We start from the raw sequence: 25,519 nt of genomic DNA, 5'->3' as shown, positions 1-25,519 counted from the left end.
CATAATAAATGCATATAGCATTCCAATGTTGTTAAAGGCCACACCAAGTATTTTGATTCCTAAGGCATGTGTACTTTAGCTGTGTCCCTCACCATCACTGCTGTTTGCCAATTCTTCCCACTTTCCCTACCAGTGCCTAGGCAACCTCTAGCTGTGGTGGACTTCCATCCTCCATTCCTGTGAAACAGCAGTGTATAGGAGGTCATAGTTACTTCCTTTTGGAGTCTGCATTCAAAAAAAGAGCAGAGAGGTGTCACTTACCCCATTCACTACAGCTGCAAGATGAGAGTGGTTCACCTTCAGTGAAAGATATTAAAGGGGTGATGGAGACTGTAACACTCCTTTTTCTTCTCCTTTGGCATATGCAAATTTTGTTGAAGTCAAAGCATTTCACAATGAGTTGAACTGCAGCTGCGATATGTCAACAAGATCTGTGTTCTCATAGATTCTATAGCCAAACAGTAGGTGTATGACAAAATTTTTGGTTCAAAAACATATATGCCACATGCCACAAATTAGCTGAGCCATCTCTGACAGTCTGTATAAACATTTTCTATCTTCTCAAGCACTGTCATATGTGGCATTCATAATCTGTTAGAAGACAAACAGTGCCCATTTTTGTCACCCTCTGAATTTGAAAACTTCCAAGAACAAACAAATGCAAGATTTGTTTGTCTGTTTGTTTCCTGGGGAAGAAGATTGCTGGAATTTTTCCTAGTTTGATTATTTTGCACAGAACTATTCAACTTTGGTAACACTATCCAAAAGCTAGTCTCAGCTCAGCATGACAGGGGTAGAAGAAATGGCCAGATTCTCTATGGTGACTCAGAGAGATAACATGTCCTGCTTGCTTTGTTGCTGTGTGTGTGTGGTGGAGATGGGAGGGAAAAGGTAGAAGGAAGTAAATTACTGCAGTCCTTGAAAAGTCTATTGTGGTCAGAGAATAAAGGTAGAACTGGTATAAAAGCTCTGCTGACGCCCCTTTTGTGTTTGCCTACTCTCTCCAGTTACCAGAGAGTGGACTCATTCAGAGAGCAGTAGCTGTGCCCCATAGCAGACCTGATCCAGGTCCCAGGTGCATCTTCCTGCACCAGTCAGATGGAAAGGGCATGAGGGAAGGGCTTCGGTCATACCACAAGATCAGTGTTAATGCAATGGCACAGTAGGGAAACGTGTCCTTTGTAGAGGACAATGCAATGTATAATGTTCCTGAAATGCAGGACATCAAAAGGTATAAAACATCAAAAGTTATCAGTTGAAGCATTTTTTTATAGCAAGAGTTCAAATTTGTCTTAAAAGAAAAAATGAATGCAAAGATTTCAGGATGTGAAAAGGATTCTTACTTTAAATCTTGTAAATGATCCTACAAATTAAATTCCTGCTAGACCAGGAATGTAGGGAAAAAAAACAAACAACAAACCCACAAGTATTTGCTAATTTTCCTGCTAATATGTAGTTTATGGAGTCTTTTATATTCTCTTTCAAAATACTTCACTGCATTTTTATATGTTAAATGATTATTTTATTACTGAAAAGAACAGTTACATGAAATTGAAAAAGAGGATTCACAAAATGGCATTAACTACCATTTGAATTGCCAATAGTGTGGCACTTGGAAAACCAAGCAAAACTGAATTGATTTTAGAAACATTTCTATTAGAATTAAGTGGAAAGGTACTGGAATAAGAAAATACATTGCACATCAGCTAGACAGTGTCACAGAATCTGGCACTGGAACATAGATAATGGTAGAAAAAGAATACAGAGTAGACACGTTTAGAATATATACACCATATGCTACAGTAAAGTTTTGGTCTCCATCATTTCATATTTTATCTGAATCGTGTGGGGTAACTACAGTGCAATGTTTAGTTTTCCAAATTTATTTACCTTCTCAGAGTCCAGTATTAGTAGCATATTTTTGATCTGGGATGATCTTTATGTCCGTTATAACCTCCACAGCTACTTGTATAAGGAAAAAATAGGTGGAATAGTAAATCCTTCTCCTAAAAAGGCAGTTTTATACTCTATTTGCCTGCCCCCCAAACAGTTGATTAATATGTAATATTTCTGTGTATGAATAAATTTCAATTTATATTTATAGCTTAAACCTTGTCTATATAGGGAAATATTTTCTGTATAAACTTGGGTGTTAGCTGAAATCAACATTTTTGTACTAATGCTAGCTCTCCATGTAGATGGTTTTGCCTTGTATAAGGAAAGCTGTTATCATTCCACTTTATATCACTCAGGATGAGTTTTAAGCTAATGAGGCAATTTTATTTCTAAATAAGATTGTTATCATGGGGGATGCATTTCTAAAAAACTCAGAACTATATTAGTATAAGGAGTAAAACTTTTTCTGTCAACAAAGCCTCCAGCAACATAACATGTGCTCCCGTATTAGAGGTAAGGAATCAGAACAAAGCACTTCAATGTAAAGGACATTTGAACTAAAAGACTTTGAGCTCATAATGACAAGCCATGAGCCATGACTTCGTTTGTGTCAGGATTCTTCTTGGCAATAATTAATGGAAATGAAAACAGAATTGTAAGAACAGTTGTAGAAAGAAAACGTGTCTTGCATACAATCACCTACTTATCTGAGGTGCATGCATGGGCCATTTTATTAAGTCCTTGTGGGTGGGAAATAGAAGTAAATGAGCAAGAAATTAGCAGCTTGAAATGCTTGTCAAAACCACCACCACCTACAGTACGGCAAAGTGTCAATCTAAGCATGTATATTTGGGCAATAATATGACATACTTCCAAAGACAGGCCATTTAAGCAGAATGAGAAGATTGAAAAAGGCAGAGCCTCAGAGAGAGAGGCCTGATGGAAACATTTATGATGTGCAAAATGTTGTCATTCTGAAGAAAAGAAAAATGTTCCTTCCCTTACTGACATCGAAATAAAATGAAGGCTGGAAAGCCACAAGAACCATAGAATTGCTGTTGCTTACAGTCAATTACTGATGGTAGAAAGTATTTTCTCCACTGCTTACTAGTGGAGAAAATACTATTATATAAGATTTAAGAATACCACAGTTTCAAACAGAAACAAAAACAGGAAAAAGTATCACCAAAAAAATTCTCCTTGAATCAATTGACTAGAGGAGAAATACAGAAAAAAGAGTATACTCTTTAAAAATAGGAAAATGTACTTTGCAAGTATTTGCAATATGACAATTAGAGATTGAACCTCAAGTCAACAAAGCTGTTAAAAAGTTCTGGGTAAAAATTTCAAAATGTTTCTCAAGAATCCAAACCAATTTTTTATACATGATTTATGAGCTTTGGAACTGTCATGACTTCATTTGCAGGAAACTGAAAAAAATTGTAACCATGTTATTTTAAGTCAAAATGGCATATTAAATTACAACAAAGATGGAACAAAGCTGAAAACACAATATTTTCTTTGAAGATGACTCACAGATATGGCAAAGGTATAAATTCACCAAATAGATATTTTCTTAATGCAGTTTAATAATGCATTTTATTAATGCAGTTCTTACATTTCTTTAATGTGTGTCACTCTCAGAAAGTCACTATCTCATAGATTTACAAAGCTAAAAATGCACAAAAACACATGCACCAAGACCCACCTCTCCACATACTTGAGTAGCTCTGACATTTTCTCTTTCAAAGGGCAAGCAATATTTGCTTGCACTAGCCAGTACATTATACACTGAAGAGAAATAAAGCACAGTGTTCTGTCTGAATACACATGTAAAAGTTATGCCCAAGCCAATGACATTTTTTATCCATGAAAATTACAAAATGATATGTAATAGAAAATCCATTTAGAAAAGAAAACAGTAGCCAAAATTGGGTACTAGTCCAAACTTTATTTACTCAATATATTTGATGTTTAGGCAGTTTTCTAAATTTATAAGTGTTTGCATAAATGGTCTTTTTCGATTACTGACCTGTAAGTTACTACAATTATTTGCCTTTGTGTCACCAACATTAGATATTCCTCTTAAAAGATTGGTTTATATTCACATATGATATAGACATTTCAGCTTGAATAAATCCTGCAGGCCTGACCCTGGATATAACCAATAAACAAGGTCTCAAAACCTGTTTTAATGCAATAAGTATGGATTTTTGTGTGCTAAACAATCTTAGAACCTAATCCCTTCAGTGTTTGATTAATCAATAATATAAACATTAGCTGCTACCTCTTGTTTCATAGCATTAGAGTAAAGCCAGTCTTTCAGTTTAAGAATCAGGGCCTAGCGCTCTGAAAATCTTTAATTAATGTAAGCTCATAGACAAGAAATTATAAATAGTATTAGAAATATATATATGTGTATTTAATCAGTGAGACACAAAGAGGCAATGATTAGTATGGAAGCTGCAAGATATATTATTAGGATTCAGTGATGTGATTATAAATTTGACTGTGTAGTGCATGTTGGAGAAAGGAAAACTAAGCCGAAAGAAAAAGCTTTATCTGAAATTATGCTGAATATATGTTGAATATGGAAAGATGTTTCAAAATTACCCAGATTCTGCCTCCCTGTGTATTTATGGAATTTCTCTTTTTACAATCTGGTGTCTATGGGTAGAAATTGAAGTCAGAATGTGGCCCTGCATTATTTTCATTGCTCAATTTACCTTTTTAGTGATCAGTATTATAGTAGTATCTTAGTAGTGGTAAGTATGCATACCAGAATAATACCTAATTTCATTAACAAACAATGCCCTAGAACTTAGGACAGTTCCTGTCCATGTGTCTATCGTTGCAGTGTCTGTGAGATAAGGTAGAACCTTCTTGCTTCAAGAGAGACCTTGTTTCCACTGTGAACACAATATATCAATGCCCATTCGCTCACTATGAGGATAAACAACTGAGCTTAGGTCACATGCATTTGAAGAAATTCCTTTCCCCTCTTAAGACAGCATGGCCTTATTCATCCAGCCTTTTGGGAGCTGTCCTGGTAATGTATTATCTTCAGACCATGTCTGTGTATTGTCTGGTGAGGGTGAGTTCTCAAACCCATGTCAGGAATTGTGTTAAGAAACACGCAGGACATCATTGGCCAGTGCTTGACCACATGCCCACATCCCATTTTCCTTACCACTACTGATGCAGTCAGGGAGACAAAACTACTCAGCTCATCTCAGTGGAGAATTTTATTTAACCAAATGAGATTTGGGTAGCCATTCAGGGTTACCCAAAAGGCTTCTGTGCGGGTCAGGAGTCCCCTTGGGCACACGCCTGTGTCATCCTGTGATGATCAAGGATCACAGACTTCTTTTCTCAGTTTCTTTTCTTTTGTAAATATCTGTCAAGCGAATATTAAGACCATTGCTTGAACATTATTTTTTATACCTCAGTGGGTGCACAGGCTGGTCTCCTGTAGCTGTCTGACTGATAATTTATTGAACATGGTTGAAATCTGCTATAGGTATACAACTAACAGTAGCAATCTAATTATGACACCCAGGTAATACAAATAGAAATTCCATCCTTTGCTTCAGATGTTTACAAAGTGAAACTTACACCCTTTTGTAATTTTATTTACTTTTTGGCTAGTTTTGTTTTGGGTTTGTTTTGTTTTGTTTATTTTTTCCTACAAGAAGTCATCAGAGTCTAAGACAATATTTATGCCAGTTTAACCCTAGAGGATGCATATTTTTAAATATATACAAAAAGTTCTACTTTAAGATGCTCCACACCGTCTTTTTGCTCTTGGTGATGTGAATCACTTTGCACAGTACAATATGATCCATAACAATAGAACTGATTCTGAGATAAAATATTCAACAAAAATTAGCAGCTAAATTAGAAGAATTTGCTTTTTTACAGATAGTGGCCAGATGAAGGACAATATTTCCTTTACCGTGGTGTACAGAGATTGAGACCTAAATCGCAGCTAGCTCACAGGGGATGAGAGGTGTGTATGCACAGAGAGAGAAGAGTAGTTTCATTGTTGGAGAAATTGCCTTATTTCTACATAAAACAGGTGGACATTTTAATGGACTGAACTTAAGAGAGGAAAACATGAACTGTCAAGTTCGAGTTAGGGCTCAGTCAACAGCAGGTAAAAGAAACTTGGTCTGCATCTATGTGAGCCATATTGGATCCTATAGGAGCACAGCCTCAGTTTCACCATTCAGCAGCCAAGCCAGACTATGGACCAGGCTATCACAGGAAGGTGATTGCACTGCATCACACCTTGGTGAATGCAGTATTCCTGGAATAGTGCTAGTAAGTTCCTTTGTTCACTTCTGAAACACAGGGACTTTACTCCCCAAGTGTCTTCTATCTCAGTGTCTCTGTACTTTGGTCTTCTGTAAAACATGGGCGTCTCTCTGGACTTAGGACAAGACCACTGCTTAAATCTGTCAAATGAGCCAAGAGATAATTCTTCTTCCAGCAAGACATTTGAGCTATACAAGTTTCTCTCAACTGAAAATCACAAAATAGTTATCTGTTCCTGATAAGGCAAAATAATGTGATCAAAATGGGTTGGTATTTACTGTCACTCAAGTAGTGAATGACATGAAACATGATGAGCTAGAGGTATATTTCTGTCACCAAATATATACCATGAGTGTAAGATGATGAAAATTATGGAAATGCATATTTTCTATTAGAACATGCAAGTTCCATTGCATTCATGAAGATAAAACTTACTATGTGGCATGGATAACATTTTAACTGAAGTTACCAAGCTATTTCAAGACAATAAAACCCTTGCATTCTCTAGGTACACTGTACATTTTTTCTTTTTTTTTGCTTCACTTTTATTTTGGAAGAAGATAGAAAATGATGTAATATTTTTCTCAGAAGGAAGCTTAGATTTTTATTTTTCATTTACATGGCTTCCTGAAACAATAGTGCTTTGTTACTAAGGCAATCGAATCTGAGATTCAGCACTACTCACAGTGGTGTTCAGCAATAACCAGAGTGTAGAATTTTGGTGAATATCTCTTGCTGCTGTTTCACAGGAGCTTTAGCTTTGTTGGTGCAGTGTGGATGGTTCTTCTTAGAAGGGAAATGAATTTAGCAGTTTGACTTCTTTTGAGGAAATATATTCTGACAAATATCTGGAAGCATTCTAGGGAAAGAATGTCTCATGTCAAACACGTTGATCATTTGCATTGACACACACAGTGCTGTCAAAATTCAAGACAGCATTCCTCCCTACCAGATTACCCAAACCTTCAATGCATTGATGTCAAAATATTTTGCAATGAAAGTTTGAAATTTAAACTCCAATACAATTATTTCTGGCTGTCCAGATTAATAGAATGAGGAAATACTTCCTTGTTAATGCCACGAAAGGTTCTAGCTCATCTTATTTAGTAGTTTATTGGATATATGTTATAAAGGCATATCGAGTTTGGTAGAAGATCCAATGCAGAAATAAATATGTACATGCTATTGGTCAGAGGAGACATGTATGGCAACATGCCAACTAACAAGTGGATATGGGAAATATATTTAAGTTTCAAATGCACATAGCAGATTTTCTTTAAGACTGAACAAGAATAATTAGAACAATAACGGGAATGACAACAACATGTCCATTCAATTAAATTCTGGAGTGGGAACAGAAAATGTAAAGAAAATCAAAGTTCCAATCTCAATATAGCTTTAAGTGATATCAAAAGTCTTATCTAGGAGAAAAAACATTGGAAAGATAAGAAGAAAATCAGCTGGTATAAATCATCACCAGTTTACTGCCTTCAGTGATTTCTTCTGGCTGGTAATCAGTTTCAAGGTCATTAAGTGTACTCTGGTAAAACTTCCAAGAACCTTGAAAGCAAGAAAGTCCTCTTCCTATGAATGATTAACAATTTCAAACTCTACAGTTTGAACTGTCACAACTGTACGCATACTACCTTAGTTGCCTATAGACAAGCACTCATATTGCCACTGCAGTGTTACCTTCTGATTAGCTTAGTCCCAGGATGAGGTGTTGAAGGCCATTACAACTTCCAATGCTGCCAGGCAGGAATAAATTTTCATCTGGGTTAACATAATATTTAACTTGATATCAAGATATCAGTTGCCTTTCCTCATACCAGTCACCTATAACTAGGAAATACCATTGTGGTGTTCTTTTCCCAGTCAGTTGTATTCTGCTTCTTAGTGCTTCCTGCTGATATTAGCCTCCATAAGGCTCCAAGGCTTAGTTTCACCTATAGCATTTCCACAGAGCTCAAAGAGCTCTGTGGGACTACATTTTCTGAAGCATCAATATAGTTTGAAAAGTGTGAACTTTCAAAACTACTAAGTTAGCTCATAAAAAAATAAAGTGATAATAATGTTCAAACAAAGTTCCTTTGTGCTGTTACTTTAAGAATCTTATGATTTTAACAGGACAAATACTGTCTTTAGGTATCTCTTCTTTATTATATAATCATAGTCGCAAAACAAAATATGTAACAGTTTTACCTGAAGTCAGGTATAGGATAAGTTTTACTGAATTATATCTCTGTTCTCTGACAGGAGACATTTAAAAGATAATTATTGCACCTAGTGTCTCTGTTGGCGAATATGCTATATCATATGGAAAAATGTTTATAATAGTTTACAACCATTTATAATAAGTTACAGTTAGGATAACCCTTTCCTATAATATTAAAATTTAAACTAAATGGATCATTATCAAAATATAATTAAAGGAGAGAAAAACAGTATTTAAAGGAACTGTGAGGAGAGATCGTATTGTTTTATTCTGTATCAGGACTTCAAGTCAGTGAAAACAGACAAACTTTAAATAATAAAAAAAATAGAATACACTTATGGACTTATTTCTAAATAAGGAAAGTGTTTAGCTCAGAACCCACCTAAAATCTAATTCACAGTTACAGCATCTAGAAGGTTATAGCTGAAATCCTGATCACATTTTTTAAAGGTTTTTTGTTTCAGTTTGACAACTTGGTAAGTTTCCTGAAAACTGGATTAAAGGAAATATTTTTAAATATGAAAAAAACATGTCTTTCATTAGAAACTATAATTAAGGTTAAATGAAAGTGTCATAGTAGATGGAACAATTGAAATGCTCCACAGATTTCCTTCTGAGGTGGCACTGATGAGATTCTGTTCACCTGCATGGGGACAGAGCACCAAAAACCTTCTTAGGTTCCACCTAAAGCAACTCAGTCTGTCTGGTTTTCAGCAGCAGTTGAAGCCACCCAGCTGTATGAGGAATCTCCCTGCCCATCCTGAGGATTTCCAAGGGCTCAGCTGCAGTATCTCATGCACAGGTGTGGTCCCTGCTTTCAGGAATGCACGTGCATTGAATACAAGATGTATAAGACAGAATCCCAGGAAGGGAGACTTGTATCTTTCCTGACTATTAAGGAGTGTCCTAAACTCTAATCTAGGACCAGACTCCCTTTCACCTGGCCTTGTGACCGCTGTATTGCTAAGGGCATGGATGTTCAGAGGATTGGTGGCATTGCAGACCTCCAAGGCAGGGCAGGACCTGGAGCTCAAACTCTCTTCCCACATCCAGATGCTCAAACCACAGAGACATGACATCTCTGTGTCATCACAGACAAGGAACTAGATACTAGGTGAAGAAACACACATCGTATTTCCAGTTTCCTACTCTCCGGAAAAGAGAGAGAGGTATCTATTTTTTGCAGGCTAGATCATCCTCTGAGGGTCTCTGCATTTGCTAATCATAGAAAATTAAGAGAGTACCCAGGCTGTAGGGGATTGATCCTCCTCCATGGTTCTTCAGAGGTGACAACCTCTCTTCATGGAATGTTTTGATGAACTGGATGCTGTCCCACTGCCTTCTCAGGGTCCATGTACCAAACATTGAAGTTGAAGATGGCTATTTATGTCAGACTTAGCCAAATTAATTTTCTGCAAATGTAATTCAGTTTTTCAAAAACAAGCACAGTAAATACCTCCTTGTAAAATTTTACTTTTTTGTTTTCTTGCATTATAGTCCTTGATACAATCTTTGGCATGGCAATATTTAAAAATACTTTTTTTTTGTTTGTTTTGAGCCAGCACATTATTGTCTGAACCTGTAAAATCATTGGTCACTTAAATACTAGAACTTGTATCCTGGGTTTCTTCTTTCCGTTAAGATATACATTTGTTTCATGAGAACTAGATTATCTGGAAACCAAGCTTCCATTTTACATTGATCTGTAGTGCTTATAAGGTGATTCTTTCCTCCTGAACTGAAAAGGAACTAACTTTAATGGGAGATTAAACCTAATAAAACTTTACACAGTGCAATAACGTTCTGTTACTTTCAACATAACTGTTTACACTGCCAGTATCTAAAGCAAACATTTCCTGACCCATTTTTGGCTCCTTTTCAGTATTGTGTTATATTTAATATAATGCTTATAGGCCAAGACACTTTGGCGAAGCTGAATTTCCTCTGAACGTGTTGGTTGTCAGGGAGCTACTTTTCAGGTCAGTAGTTTTGTAAATACAGCTCTGAGAGGGTAGGTATGGCTGGTTGTAGAGGTGCTCATTCCTAAAACTGCTTCTTGTGCAAACTGTATGTTTGCAATACCATAGTGACAGCAGCGTACGATGGGTGCATTCTATCCCTCATCTTTCTTCAAACCTCAGTGGTGTTGCTTAGCCAGCAATGTGGTTTTCCACTTATTGCTACTTCAGGCTTTCCAAAAGGCTAAGATATCTCTTTCTTTTGATGTCTCAGGCTTTTCCTTTACACTGAACACCACATATGAAAAATTTCAGACTAAATAGTATAGAAATGGGTTGCATTCCAGCAAAACTTTCAGTTTGCTTACTTCAATTTGTCTTCGGTCTGTCATCAAGCTTCAATCTGTATAATCTCTTATACCTTGGGTCATAAATTACCCAGCTTAAAGTGTTAATTCTACTTACCGTAGAAGAAAAAAATTCCAACTGAAGGCATAGATATGTTCAATTCATCAACACAAATAAAAAATTAAATGTATAACAAACCCTGGGTGTTGGTTTTTTTCCAAAATGTTTTAAAAATCTTTAATTAAAATCAAATATGTTTTATCTCTGGGGAAAATCAAAACCCATTAAACTTGCTCAAACAGATAACAAAAACATTTGCGTATCTAAAGGTTAATATACTGCAAAATAAAGGTAGATTGAAAAGTACAATACAGGGAGTTAACTGCTTCCCAACATTCTAGACTCAGTCATAAAATCACAGAATCATAGAATAGATAGATGTGAATTTCTAACTTATATTTCAGTTGCCATGTAACTGTGAAACAGTGGATCTCTTTGGGAGGGAACAAAGGAGACAGGGAAAAAATATTTGTATCTTATTGGAGGGCTTTACAGAGGAAAATACACATTCTAAACTAATTACACCAGATAAGTATTATCTGGTGCCAAAGTTGTGTTTATTTACAGTACCTCTTTTATAGCAATTCTTTCATGTCAGTGCTAGAAGTATAATTTACATCCTAACAAGTGCATTTATCTCCCTTTGAACTTGCAGAAAGGTGCCCTTATGGGTATGATATACTCCTGCATATGGAGCAGTTTATCCTTTTGCAATTGTCATGGTAATTTTGAAAAATAAAAAATCGTACTTAATTTAAATTTCTCCATTCATAAGCAAAGCAACAAATAATGTAAAATTAAATATGTTCTAACAAGCAAGTAAATTGTATTTATGCAAGACTCCAGAAACTGTCTTAAGTATTTTGGTAGGGTGGTTTTAAATTCTGAAATAATATGTGAATTACACTCATTGTAATAAATGGAAAATAAGAGATTTAAATGGAGTGTTACAAAACTTACATACATTTTGAAGACATCCTTTTTTGATGGGACAAAGACTCAGTAAGAAAAAAAAAAGCCCTAATTGTATGTTTCTGCAAAATACCTAAACTCACTTTTGTTTTTGTTACTATGATCAGTTGAGCAGGAGCACAGACAGGATGTTTTGTACAAAATCCTGTTCTTAGGACATTTAAGAAAGCTTCAGAGCTTCAGGTAATTCAGATAATTTTGGATATGAAATTGAGTCATGAATTAAAAGCCTGTGAGTTTTGGAATATTTATCTTAAACAAGCTGAAGGTCCAGCCATCCCCACAGTTTAGTACACAGAGTGTTTTTTCTCCTCTACTTATTAACTTTGCCTCTGGACAAAGTCTCTTTATCTAACTTTTTTTTTTTTAGTATCTTGAGACCAGGTATACAACTTTAATTTGACATATCAAAAGATACTTTTTATAGCTTATGCCATACAAAACACAGAGTGAAATTCACAGAAAACATGCATGACCCTCATTTGTCCTGAGAATTTGTAAATTTAAAAATGTACACATTAGCAAGGAATACACAGAAGCAAATTACAGAACACTTGTAATCTCCCCTCTGCATGTATCTGTCACTGCACATGCATAATGGCTGATTCCACGGGCGACGCAGAAGGACATATGTAGCTAGCCAGAATTAAGTCATCAAGCAGGAGACAGTAATACATTCACACAAATACTAATTTTTGATAATTGCTTTACAAAGCTACTATACATTGTTTGAAAACTTTCACGATAAACACCTACTTCTCGGCATGTTGAAGAACACATATAATTTTCTGAGCTGATAAAGTGCAGGTGGAGAAACAATTACAAGGCTAGTATTTAAAAACACATGTATCACTAGATGGAATAATGACAAATAATAATTAATTTTTAAAAGTTACAGGGTTTAGAGAGGATACAGGCCTGAGGTGCTGCTTAAAGGTGCAGTCATGGTGCCAATACACCCTTTTTCAGTCTCAGGCAACTTCAGCTTCTCATTTGATACAGAGAATTCTGCTGAGTTTTAATTTCAATCAACAGGGCCTGTATTACTTCTGCACCTGTCTATTAAGACTGTGTCTTTCCACAGGGAATTTTAGTGTCTGCTGTCACTCACAATGACGTTGACATTCCCACTTTGGGCATGTGAGGCATAATCAGCAGTGCTTAGTAATCTGTATTTTCTGGTCTGGCACCATTCTGCTTTATAGCGCACTCTTTTCCTTTTACAGCTGACTGCAAAAGCAAAGAGATATTATGTTTGTGCTTTGGGTTTAGGCTTTCCTTATCAGTGGGATACTCAGGCAGTGACCATATGTACTGCCTCTTCTTCCTCCATTGAAAATCTACAATGTCACTTTGTCAGATCGCTGAAAATAATCATAATTAATTTCTTGTTGATTGACAGGCTAATTCATTCTTTGAATAATATGCAAAGGCAATTATCAGTCAGTGCTAGCCACATGTTTATGTAAATTTTGATAGAGAGCTCAAGGTGGAGGTTAAGATTGCGTGGCTTTAAAAGCTTATGCCATACTTCACGCAGTTAAATCAAATCATGACCAGCTAAACAGGTTAATCAAAGTTATTTTGTATTTAAAAAAGCTTTTTCTGAAATATGTTTCTTATAATCATGTTGGTTTTCCAAGGTTATTTAGGAGAATGAAACAAGCGCTTTATTGTCAAACTGGAAGAAATATCTTCTGATGACACTTTTTAAAAAATCAAAACTTATTAATAGTGTAAAAATATTCCATTTCTGCATTTCATATTGACTACTTCAGGTTTTCATTTAGAACTGATTCTTTGAAAATAAATCATAATTCAGTATGTAGCTCAGAAAATACAATATGCCCAAATCACATTCATGTTATTTCTACCCTAGCAACACTTTTTGATCAAATCAAAATTGATTGTTTTCTAATCAAAAATGTTAACCTTTTCAGTTTTTGTTCCAGTCTGGAATTTAAAAAAGTAAGGTACTCGGGAAAATGCAGTGCTGAGAAAGATTTACTGTTTCTATTCATATGTAAAATTGATGCCTTACTAGAGGCAAATTAATTGATTTTTTGAGTTATTTTAATCATTTACTGATATAAAGTCTCAGCTGCATATCCAGGAGGCTTTTAATATACACAGATGAGGAAATACAGAATAACTTGTACAAAAATGCAGAAAATGTGAAGATAGCAGAGTTCAATTTCAAAGTAGTCAAGTCCTATTTGTTGTGACTCCCGGGTAATCAGGAAGAGATCCCGTCTGCCACATTTTCCAGCTAGATGCCTCTAAGTGCCTGACTACCTCAGAGATGTCAGAGGGGTACTACTTTTGTTAGGGGAATCACTTTTGGCCTATTTCTGTTAGGAGGTGAGCATTTCTACGGTCATGACCATGTGTAATTTGAAGGTGAGAACTTAAATATTTTAATGAGCTTTGTCTGGAACAAATCACCTTAGGATCACTAAAGCCAGCAGTTACATCAATTGGTACGAGAAGAGAATCTTCCCATAAAAATTATTTTAAAACAGAGATGATGCTGATATTTTTTGAAAATATTTCTCAAGCTTCACACATTTGTGATTTGTTCTGCACTTCCAGTGTTGTCTTCTATTCATTTTCTGAAAATGGAAGACAGTGCAATCATCCTAAGGTTCAGTACTGTGATGAAGAACTGCAAAGAGCTACAGTAAAAAGTAAAATATATATACATACATGTACATATATATGCATTTATATGCAATTTTTACATATAAATATGTATATATTATTGATTAGGCAAAATAAGAAGTTCTTACCTTGTTTAAGAGGATAAATTTTAGCTCTATGGTAGTCAGGACAAAATACTCCATTTTTGCTCATTTCAAATGTATCTGTAATATTATGCAAAATCTCCTCTATCTGATTTAGATGAAAGGATTTTATAAAACACATTTTATAATGAAACTTTTTTTGGGAAAAAAAAAAGATTAGGTACTTGCCCACTTTATAAACAGGTCATATTTATAATGGGAAATAAGATTCAGCCATCATTTCCCAATTTGCTCTTTCTCTCAAAGTTTTCTTTTACTCTACTTCTTTATTGCATATGACCTCCCTAAAAAAAAAATCTTTAGCAGTTCAGGCATTTAACACTCCCTCTGAAGCTAATCAGAGATTGTATCCCCCATGATACACAATGAACTCTCTGAGGAGCTCAGAAAGTACATTCTATTGTTTCTATGTGGCTTTTTTAGACTACTTCCTGGAGGAAATCCTAAGTCCAATAAATTTCTTAATCACTTTGAAAAACATGTTTCATTTTGTTTTGTTTGGGATGTGTGGAGTTGTTTCGGGTTTTTTCCCTTGAAAAGGTGTTTGATGTCCTTGAATTTACCCCTGGGCCCAATAGTCATCTTTAATTCTCATTTATAATCCCTGAACACTCTTAATCAAGTCTTCAGTAGTTTTAATTATTATTCAAAATCTTATTTAGGATTAAAATGTTTCTATGATTGTAAAATGACTACAGATCATGAAATACTCATTGTATAATTGCAATTAAAATAATAATCCCTCCAAGAAAGCTTATAAGTATTTAAACTACCCAGGATTTAAGAGAGCTAAGTGATTGGAAAGGAGATATATGGCTTGGCCAAACATCCTGAAAGTTAAAACAGATTTGTAAGCATTCTTAAGAAAAAGGAAATTGCTGTGATGGACCAAACGTGAAATCTGTCAGTTTTGACAGGCTGTCTTATATTGTGGCCAGTTCAAAGAGTTTTGGAAAAAAGGTCTAAGAATGTCACAGCAAGATAGTGTAGAAAAATCTGCATTTACAGTTAAGTCTCTTAACTTTGATATCAGGAAAGCTTAAATCCTGAAGCTTGAAGGTAAGGATTTCTGTAATAAAGTTGTCATTAAATATAAAAATCCCATATACTCTTGATATCAATCTGTAAATCCAGCTTTTTTGAATAAGATTATAGCTTCAGAAACTACAGTTTCCAGAGAACCAAAAAATTTCCAGGAAGAGCAGGATAACTGGGCACAAATTAAAAATTCAAATGCACGATAAAATCAGCGGTGATGAAAAATGTGCACAAAAATGCAGTGTCTCCAAATCTTATTTTCTGCTATAACCAGAATGTCACTTTACGAGGCTCATTAGGTAAACTATCATCAGGCTTACAAAACCCAAATTTCTCACCTATACAATAAAATACTTACACGTATATTAACCCTACAATTAGTTAATTATCTTGTGAGTTACTGTAAAGATGCTTACAAATAAACAACTTGGTAAAACTACTGAGGAGAGAAAAGAGATTAATTCAAAAGCAGCATGTATTGAGCTCATGTACCTCTTAGGAAGCATATATTTTTTATTTCCTATTAACAAGGCTGAAGAGACACAGCTGACCCTGTACAAAAAGAGCTTTTGGTGAGACTTAATGCAAAAATTCCTGCTGTAGACTGCTCAGTAAGTTTAATGGTGGTCAGGACCATGCAGAAGGACAAGATGGTTAAACATAGCACTGGTCCATTGGTGCTGCTGTCCAGCTGCCTCTTTCCCCCTCTGGGCAGCTTACATTCTGACTCCCGTCAGTATGGGCTCCCGTTGGCCTAATGTAGCATGCACTGCCTTTGCACGGGCTTAGTGCTCTTTTCCCTGTGTTCCAGGAATATAGAAGTTTTTGGCAGGGATGTAAATGCTTCAGACTACAACAGTTTGGCTGCCTTCACCTGCAATGTACTTTTCACATCTCAGTACCTTTCCTAGCCCTTCCTTTTCTAGTCTGAGTAGTAGCATGCATTTGGATTTTCTGCATTACCCTACCCTTCCTCAGCTTTTCCACAACTCTCTGAATAGCAAGTGTTGTGTGGCTTCCCTTTCCAAACTGCTTTTTGGTGTTTTCCTCACTTTGAATTCACTGAGCATATTAAACTGCATTGGTGCAAGCTCAGTGACTAAATAACTTGAGATAGAGGTATTCTTATTTTGTAAAAGAAAATCCTCCAGTGTAAATAGCTGAGTGTCTTAACAGGGTAGATTAAGAAAATATGCTCCAAAATTCTCAGAACACACTTGACAAAAGTCTTATCTGTCAAGGAAGGAGAGGGAGGAGAGGCAAAAGAAAGGAATTAAGCCATTCAGAAGAGAGTTTCCTGGCAGGTGGTTCATTTTGTGCCACTTCAGCAAATGGAGAAAAACAAACAAATAAGCAGAAAAATACAATAGCACTCAAGGTGACTCATTAGGTTATGTTTTCATTAATGTTTGAGGATGTCATTAAAACACTAAAATATTGAAAAGTTTTCCACGTATTAGACATTAGCTATCGTATCACACTGGGATATAGCCTAGCATTGCCCTATATCTTACTGGGAGACTGCTTAAAACTGTCCTGTGTTGTCTGTCATCAGTGTTTAGTGTGGGACTTCCTGCAAGTTTTCAAAGACAATAATGAAACCTGGGGTTTGTATCCTTTTGAGCAAATGAGTCACCAAAACATCACAGATGTTCATTACCATATGAATTTAGAACAATTTCTAAATCCCCAGATCACTGTTATCTCTGAATTTACCCTTTGTAGTGAATGAGGAATAATGTTATTTTATTTATCTGAAGACTGCATTGTGATAAGCAAAGTGCTGGAAATAATCATATGAAATTCACTGTAATATAAGACTTCCTGGTAAGGAAAAGAAAAAAAAACCTTTTTTTTTGAGGGAGAGGGAAGGATATAATAATTTTTTAGCAGAATAAAGAATTGTAATTGTTATTTCTGATACAATACATAATTTTCCCTCTCAAAAAAAAAAAAACAACAAAAATTTTGTGTGAGGTAATAGAGAATATATAAGATATCCCACGGGCCTAGTTTTGCACCATATTTATATTCCACATAATAGTGAAGAAACCAAGGATGACATCTATGCAGTGTTTTGAGCTCAACCAAAGAGCACCTGAGGTGATCCAACTCCAACCTCAAAACTGCACAGGTGAGAGAGGGGCTTGTTAGGGTGCAGAGCTGTACTAACAATGGCAGCACAGGCTTAAAAATCAGATAAAAAACACAGCTCCACAGAAGAAAATATTTGCAAATACCATATAGTTATGGTCTCAGAAACATTCATTCACCTATGACCTCATGTTATTAATAACAGTCCTTGAGTAGTTTTGGCTGAAGCTATCCACCTATCTCCCACAGACTCCCTGGAGATGGGTCAGTAGCTAGCATGGGCCACAGCAGTTCTCATTCATGAGGTAGAGATTTCCTTTAAGCCCAGTTAAATATTTCCCTTTTAACAAGTTCTCTGTTCCTCTGTACTGAACTTCTTCAGCATGTCTTGCATTTGTTTATGCCAGTATAATTTGTATACAACTGTATTTCAACAATATGTTTTGGACAAAGCAAACAAAAAGAAAAAAAGCATAGAATATGGGGAGGACTTCAGACAGTGACTTAATATTTTTGGAAATTCAGATTCAGTGAAGAAAGAAGCCTGAATATAAGGCAAGAGCCATAAGAATAGAGATTAAAAATGTAAATGATCCATTCTGGGACCATGACTCTACATAGCTCTGTATACAGGTAGACAGGACATGGGAAGCATTCAGCTGGCTGGAAACCTGAACACACCACAGAAAAAGTCTTTCTACAAGTGCCAGCTACGGTTGAAACTCCACATTGTGATTTTTGAGGAGCAAGTATACTTATCCTTATTGCTAAGTGGAGTTTTGTATTTCTCCAAGATCTGGTGTAAAAAGAAAAAGGAAAGAAAATTCATCTGATGAACATACCGGTGTAAAGAGATCAAAGACATTTATCTGTAGTGTGAAACAATCCCTCTACATACAGTTACATGAATTTGTAATTAGAGGTCATTTGATTTTAGTTCTAATATTTACTAACTTTTCATTTACAAGACAGCCATATTTCCTATCCTCTAACTCTGCAAGATGGCCAAGAAATACCAATGAGTTTGAGGTTTCTTCCCAGTTTGAGCCAGGTGAAATGAAACAAAATGCCAGTAATGTGTAATCTCAAAGATCTGGTGTTAGCTGAGGAACCTGTAGCTACTGTTTTTAATCACCAAATTAAAAAAACAGTTCAGACAACCTTTCTCAACCACATTCTGGTATGAAAAAATTGAAGGAAATTACAAAAACTATACACTATCTTGTATAAATATGTGTGCATCTATTTTAAATTAAAATTTCCAGTTTCTATCTGTAGAGGATTGGAAGGCTTTTGGTCCTATAGGGACCAACGACTTCCACACAAGTGTGTGGTGAGTAGTCACATGGGATAATTTGACCTTTCCAATATAACTCGTCACTCAGGACCTGAATTAAATGGTTGGCATTGAGTCAACTTGGGGGCTGATACGGAAAAAAGCCATGAGCCTTCTCAATTATTTAATTGCTTCGTAAGGGGGTATTGGTTCATATGGCACAAAGCAATCAACCTGATAACTAGAATAACAGAATAATATGATATTAACTCAGTAAATGCGATCATACTTACCTCACATTTCTGCATAATTAACTAGTTCAGCTGAAACTGAAAGCTTCAGTGGTTGAATTATTTTGCCAGACATCAGCCCTCCATAAAACCTCAAAGTAAATAAGAGTAATAATCTTTATAACTCCCTTACCGCCAAACTGTAAGTACCAACGTTGCTTGCTTTGTTCTTTATTTATATTTGAAACTTTTGTTCTGACAAATGACATAATCACTGATCCTTCAGTGCTTTGTATAATCAGTCAGGAGCAGGTCAGCTAAGTGGTTCATGCTGGACTGTCTATATTTCTAATGAAACTCCATCATTATCGCTTCTTTTCCATCCCCAGGGAATACAGTTGACCAGTACCCTCACATGTTCCACCCCTACTCTTTCCCCACCTGCTGAAAGACACTTCTGTAACCTATTTCCATATGAAAGTATAGTTTCTTTTGTACTCCAGAAAATACAAGGTTAAATCCTAACCAGCTGAGGATCTGTTCCAGTTGCTTATTCTTTGTTAACTACTGCCTAGCACCCCTGCTGAGGCAAAATGCCTCACCAGTACCTCCTGCAGTGGGCTGTGTCTTAAAGGCACACATTAATCGTTAATTAACAGATTATAATTTTAAAAATAAACTCCAAACAGCGCATTATGGTGACATTTAAATCACTCCATTCAGTTAAATAAGATGACAGTTTATTTAATAATGATCACAATGTGCCTTTTTTCTGTTGCTTTTTTCCCTCTTTAGCAGCATTCTGATATAAAAAAGACACTGTCAACAAATACAATTCAAATGGTCTCTTTATGAAACAAAATTTGTGCAAGCTGATTCGACTCAGGCTGCTATTGTTTCTTGAAGGATGGGAGGGGTGGCTTTGAGAACAATCTGTTTCTTTTAGGAGCCAACTACTCATGTCTTACTGTGTAAAATAGTAATAATTGAAAAAAAATACCAGTTTGGCTGAATGAGGATTGTAGGATTCAGCTGACTTCACAGTTTTAAAGGTATTTTTTCATTTTAAGAATGATTGGCCCTTGTGAAACGTGAGGAGCAAACAACATTGCATTGCAGGGTCTATTTTTACAGAAGGAAGCATCCTTCTGTGTGATCCCCAGATGAAAAGCTGTCATCTGTCTTCTGAATAAGTCTTATCCTCCTCCCCTTCAGTGGCTAGTTTTTTGAAACTGCAGAAAACTACAAGCAATTCTTTATAATTCCCTAACTAAAGACATCAGAGTATTGGCAGAAACAGTACATGAACAGGAATGGGCAGCTGTTTCTGAGAGGGGAAAGAAAATAAAAAAAATACAAAGAAAAAAAAAAAAGCATGCTTACCTGCTTAGTTAAAAGCTGTGAAACGTTATTATTGAGTGTATGTCAATGTGATGTGTCCTTTCAGTTTAAAATGATGCTTTAAAATGGTGCTTCAAGCAGAAGATTTCTCATTTATGATATATTAGCCTAGGTCTATGAACTGTTCTGTGAAAACTGTCTTACCATTCCATCAAAGGTAATTAAAGGCAGAGAGTAAACTTCAAAGACAAAGTGTAAACTGAATAGGGGGAGAAAAGAAGGAAAAAAAAAGGGAACAAGAAAGGGAGGAATGTTAAAAAAAAAAAGTCTTTTCTTTTGGGAATATTTAAAAAGGCATCTATTCATATGGTACAGAGAAGATTTTAAGGATGATCAGAAATATAAACTATACCCTGAATTTTTATTCCATTTTATAGAACTGATGTAAAAAGATGGATAAGTTTGCAGTGTTAAATGTTGCATCACACATTCTTTATGGTGTCTTATTATTAGGTGGATAATGCATTCTACTAATAGCTTGGACATTTATTGCCAAAATTGTCACATACACTCCTTATTTTTTTCCTTGGATCAGTTCTATTGCTGGTCAAATAATTAATTCTTTTTATATAGTCCTGTTTCCTAAATAACTGTGCCAAGTATTCAGTCTGTTCTGTGGAACGTACAACTTTAACTTTGTCTCTGTGTGTGTTCACTATAGCAGTGAAGTCTTTAATTACAGGATCAGATAATATTTCTCAAATAGCACAGTCTAATATTATTTTATTTGTTCTTGGATTTTCACCCCTTTTTCTTCTGGAAGTATTCAAAGACACTTGCAATAAATGCATTACAGTGGAAAATTAAAATTTTATTTTCATTATTTGAAGCATTAAAGCTGTTGAAAAAACCTTAAAAAATAGGAATTCTTGTATTAAATAAAGCATATTCTTCCTCTCCCCGCCTTGGTTACATTTCAAAACTGGCCAAACATCTTGCATAAACCATATTCACACAGAAAATAATAGCTAGTAATAAGGATAATGACAGTACCAATAAATATCATACTCAGAGAGAACAAACCTGCAAAATTTCAATCTGAAACCTGAAAGTTTCAGAAACCTATGAGAGGTTATAATGAGAAACATGGTACATTTAACTACAGAGGTTGGTACATTATAACAAGTAGAAATCATCTTTGCTCTCTTTAGTTAACTCTAGATTAAAGGCAATTTTTTAAAATACACTGGGGTAAATGAAAGAGAATTTATTTACCTAGTAAGTAATTCTTCACAGTTTTCATATTTTCAAAATCATAGTGCATGGAATTGTTTTTTATTATTGGGATTTTTTATGTATTATATTCCAAAACCTACTTCCAACAATCTGATCTTTTCAAGTAAGAATGGGGTTAAAACACTAAATCATGATGTTGCTCTTTATTTATGATTCAGCAGTGGATGAAAAACTTATTTCCCCCCCCCATGGGAAATGACCTATTAAAAGTTCCAGTTTCTTTTGATCTTAATCCAAAGCTCATCAAAATCAATAGTTGTGTTTTCATTGACCTCTAATATGATTAATACTAGCTATTTCAGAGGGTAAGTGGAGGGATGTATGTGTAACACAGAAGATCTCTTTACAGAGAACCATTGGTATCTCTGTTTCCTAACTGCTTGCTCATAGTTTGTAGCTATTTACATAGGGCAAGAAGAGCACTTGAACTATAGGAAAGGAATGAAGGGAAGAGAGTGGATAACAGGAAACCACATAGTGGTTTTAGTTTATGTTTCTATTCTGTTTTGATCTAATTTAAAATTAAAAGGCAATGTGTAGAATGTAACATATTTCAGAAGATGAAACAGATGTCTTGTAGGAAAATAAAACTCTTAAGAACAATATTAGAAGTAGCCAAACATTAAAACACTCAATTAGTTCAAAGCTAGTAAAGCAGACATTTCATAAAATTTGAAATAGATAGAGGCTTAATATAGATATTAAACCAGCAAAGAAAGAAAGAGGAAAAAAATGCGTATAAGCGGATCTCTTTTTGCTTTATTTTTCTTCTCTCCATTGTTTGTTACATTTCTTTGTTCTGTATCAGCTTAAAATTATATGTGCACACTAGCCTTTCTTAGTGTTAATCTTTCATGCAGAATTTTGCTGGAACTACTTGTATTCATGAAGTTAAGCACATTTTTCAAAAGGATCATAATTTATTTGCAAATGGTTGCTTCTTTATTCTTTCTTCTGAAAATTCCAGAACAAAATTATTCTTTTCATGTAGAAAGCAAATTTTTTGTTGAAGAAAACAAAGGGAAGAAAACATTTTGAGTCAGGGTCTTGATACATTGCAATAGATTTATGATTCCATACCAAGGTTTTTCTTTTCAGTTTAGCCAATGTTTATAAACCGCAAGAAGCATTTTCTCTTTCTGAATGTTATTTCTACAGATATTTAGTAACTGTCTGTGTCTTGGGCTCAGCACTGAAATTTACTTCTTAAAGATGAAATGAAAACTGGCTGCATTAAATGTTTTTTCTCAGGCCTTTATTGTCAGAAGGGTGAAACACGTGGAGTAGGACAGGACCACACTGGAAAGGCACAAATGGTTGTTACTTGGGTTGATAGTTCATAATTAACAGTTGTTTCTGGTAAATGTCTATCACTACATTTCATCATCTGGACAGAGCACAGATGTGTAGCCTCTGCAACCCTACCTGATCTGTAGAGTGCATGTCTTTTTTCATATTTATTTGTCATTATCTGGTAGAAACAGGACAAGGAATTTTCTGTGGGACAGAAATAAATTATAAAGGCTAATACTGAATATAGACTTCAGAAAATTACCATATCTAACATTGCTTTGTGAAGAAATTAGTTGCAGGCCAGAACCTAGTACTGTGTGCTTATTCTCCAAGAATGCCACTTGTAATGGCAAAGTAACAAATGAGATATCTGAACTACAGTAACAAAAATTCTGTCCTCATTTTCATGTATTAATTTCTATTAAATGCCTGAACATCTACCTCCACTTCTATTAAGTACCTGAACATCCACCTCCAAGCCCCAAATCAAACCAAAAAAGCTTTAAACCTCCTCCAAGAAGAAATAATATTTTTTTGACTGTCAATCCATGTTTAATGATTAGGGCAACCAATTAATTAAAATGAACTACATGAAAATGCATGCAATTAAAATGAAACGAGAGATGGGATTACAGCCTCTGTACTTTGTACTGGTCTACCTGGTAACTTTTATGTCCGTAGTGATCAGTTTCAGTGAGGTCTGAGAAGGAGAGTTAGCTCAAAGATGTGCATGTTCTAAAAGTTTTGCCAACTCTGGAGACAGAGTAAAGAACAGAAATTATTGTTCCCTCTGAGGAAAGAACAATTATAATTCAGCCAATTCGGAGAGGATAGGACAACACTGGGAAATGACTGGGAGCTTAGAGCTGTGAGTTCTGTATGTGTGGAAGGGGACATGGAATTGATGAGGAATATGGGATACAGTCTCATAGGAAAACTGGCTTCATTAATTCCACTAATTTAACTTAGCTTTAACTTCAACGCCGAAGCACAGTAACAACGAGGCGAAAGTTCTTAAATGGTTGAATGCACGTTGTAAATTGGTTATTACAACCCTGACTTATAGCTGTTTATATGTCTATACATGCATATACGTATGTGTGTCTGTATATGTACATATATAAACAGGTATACATACATGCAAATGTGTATATGTGCTTGTAATAGAGAAGGTGCCAGTAGATGGCACTCAAGAATATATAACTGATGGGTTTGTTGGCTGCCTTTTCATGAAGAAATCAGTAAGAAATCTAATCACTTCTTGAAACAACAATGGCCTCCACCCAAGAGAAAAGCATAACAAAGTCTCTAGTTGAAACTAATGCAATGGTTCTCTAACCTCCAAAAAGTCTTTCCTTTCATTGTCTAGGGAGTGTTTGCATGTACTAGGGCTCAGGTGGGACAATTGTTAACGCTATGGCTGCCTCCAAAGTACTAAGTAAAAAGATTCAGATGTTACTTATTTTTGTCTCAGCCATGCTAATCATTGTGTATTGTGGACATAGTCTGAAGAATAGCTCACTCAAGACAAAATTTGAAGACTTTTCAAATAATTTACATAGACAATCCAGTCCTTGGGCCTGCTTAGTTTCTGGATACAGATTTCTTATTTAGCTTTTGTAAGTGGCATTGTATCTGCAACAGAAATAATGAAAATGCCCTGAAATCAGGAAGAAATAAGTGGAACTTCCTCCTGGTAAAAATGGATTTGAGAAACAGTTGTAACATCAGCAGATGGAGATTTTTCTTCTTTATTAATCCAGAAGTCTGCTAGTCTAGAAAATACAACTGTGTCTATAGGCAGAACAGGCATACTCCACTGCATCTATATGTCAGTCTTGCCACCCTTTCCAGCATGTCTGCATATCAGAAGAAGACCAAGGTCTACACCACCTTCTCATATCCTCAGATTCTACTTGGTAGAAGATCTGAGCACAGACATGTGAATTGAACCACACTGCAGAACCATAGATTGCCAGGTCTGGAAGCTTGGGAGAAAAGAAATACCAGGCCCTCCATATAGACACAACCAGAACATTTAAAAAAAAAAAAAAAACGGAGTAGTGAGATAAGAAGGGAGAGGAAGAGGGACATCAGTTTTTGCCATTGAAAGTGAGAAGCTCGAGAAATCAATAATGAAAAATGACATACAGGCTGGAAAAGCACTGGGACCATGGCCTTGTAAACATTCCATTTTAAACCACACACTCGATAAAAGTGTCTTGAAGCCACAAGTAAAACAACATTCTTTTTTTTTTTTCTTTTAATCTCTCCTCTGTTCGGGAAAACTGGGTCTTGTTCTTCAAGAACAGTGTTTATGATACCTCATTTCATTACCAAAATTCCCCTCCTATGAGATATCCCTCTCAGGTCTAAAAACA

This window comes from Phaethon aethereus (genome assembly GCF_964289735.1).
Source record: "Phaethon aethereus genome assembly, chromosome: 3".
NCBI lineage: Eukaryota > Metazoa > Chordata > Aves > Phaethontiformes > Phaethontidae > Phaethon > Phaethon aethereus.
Note: the sequence above shows the minus strand (reverse complement) of the source record.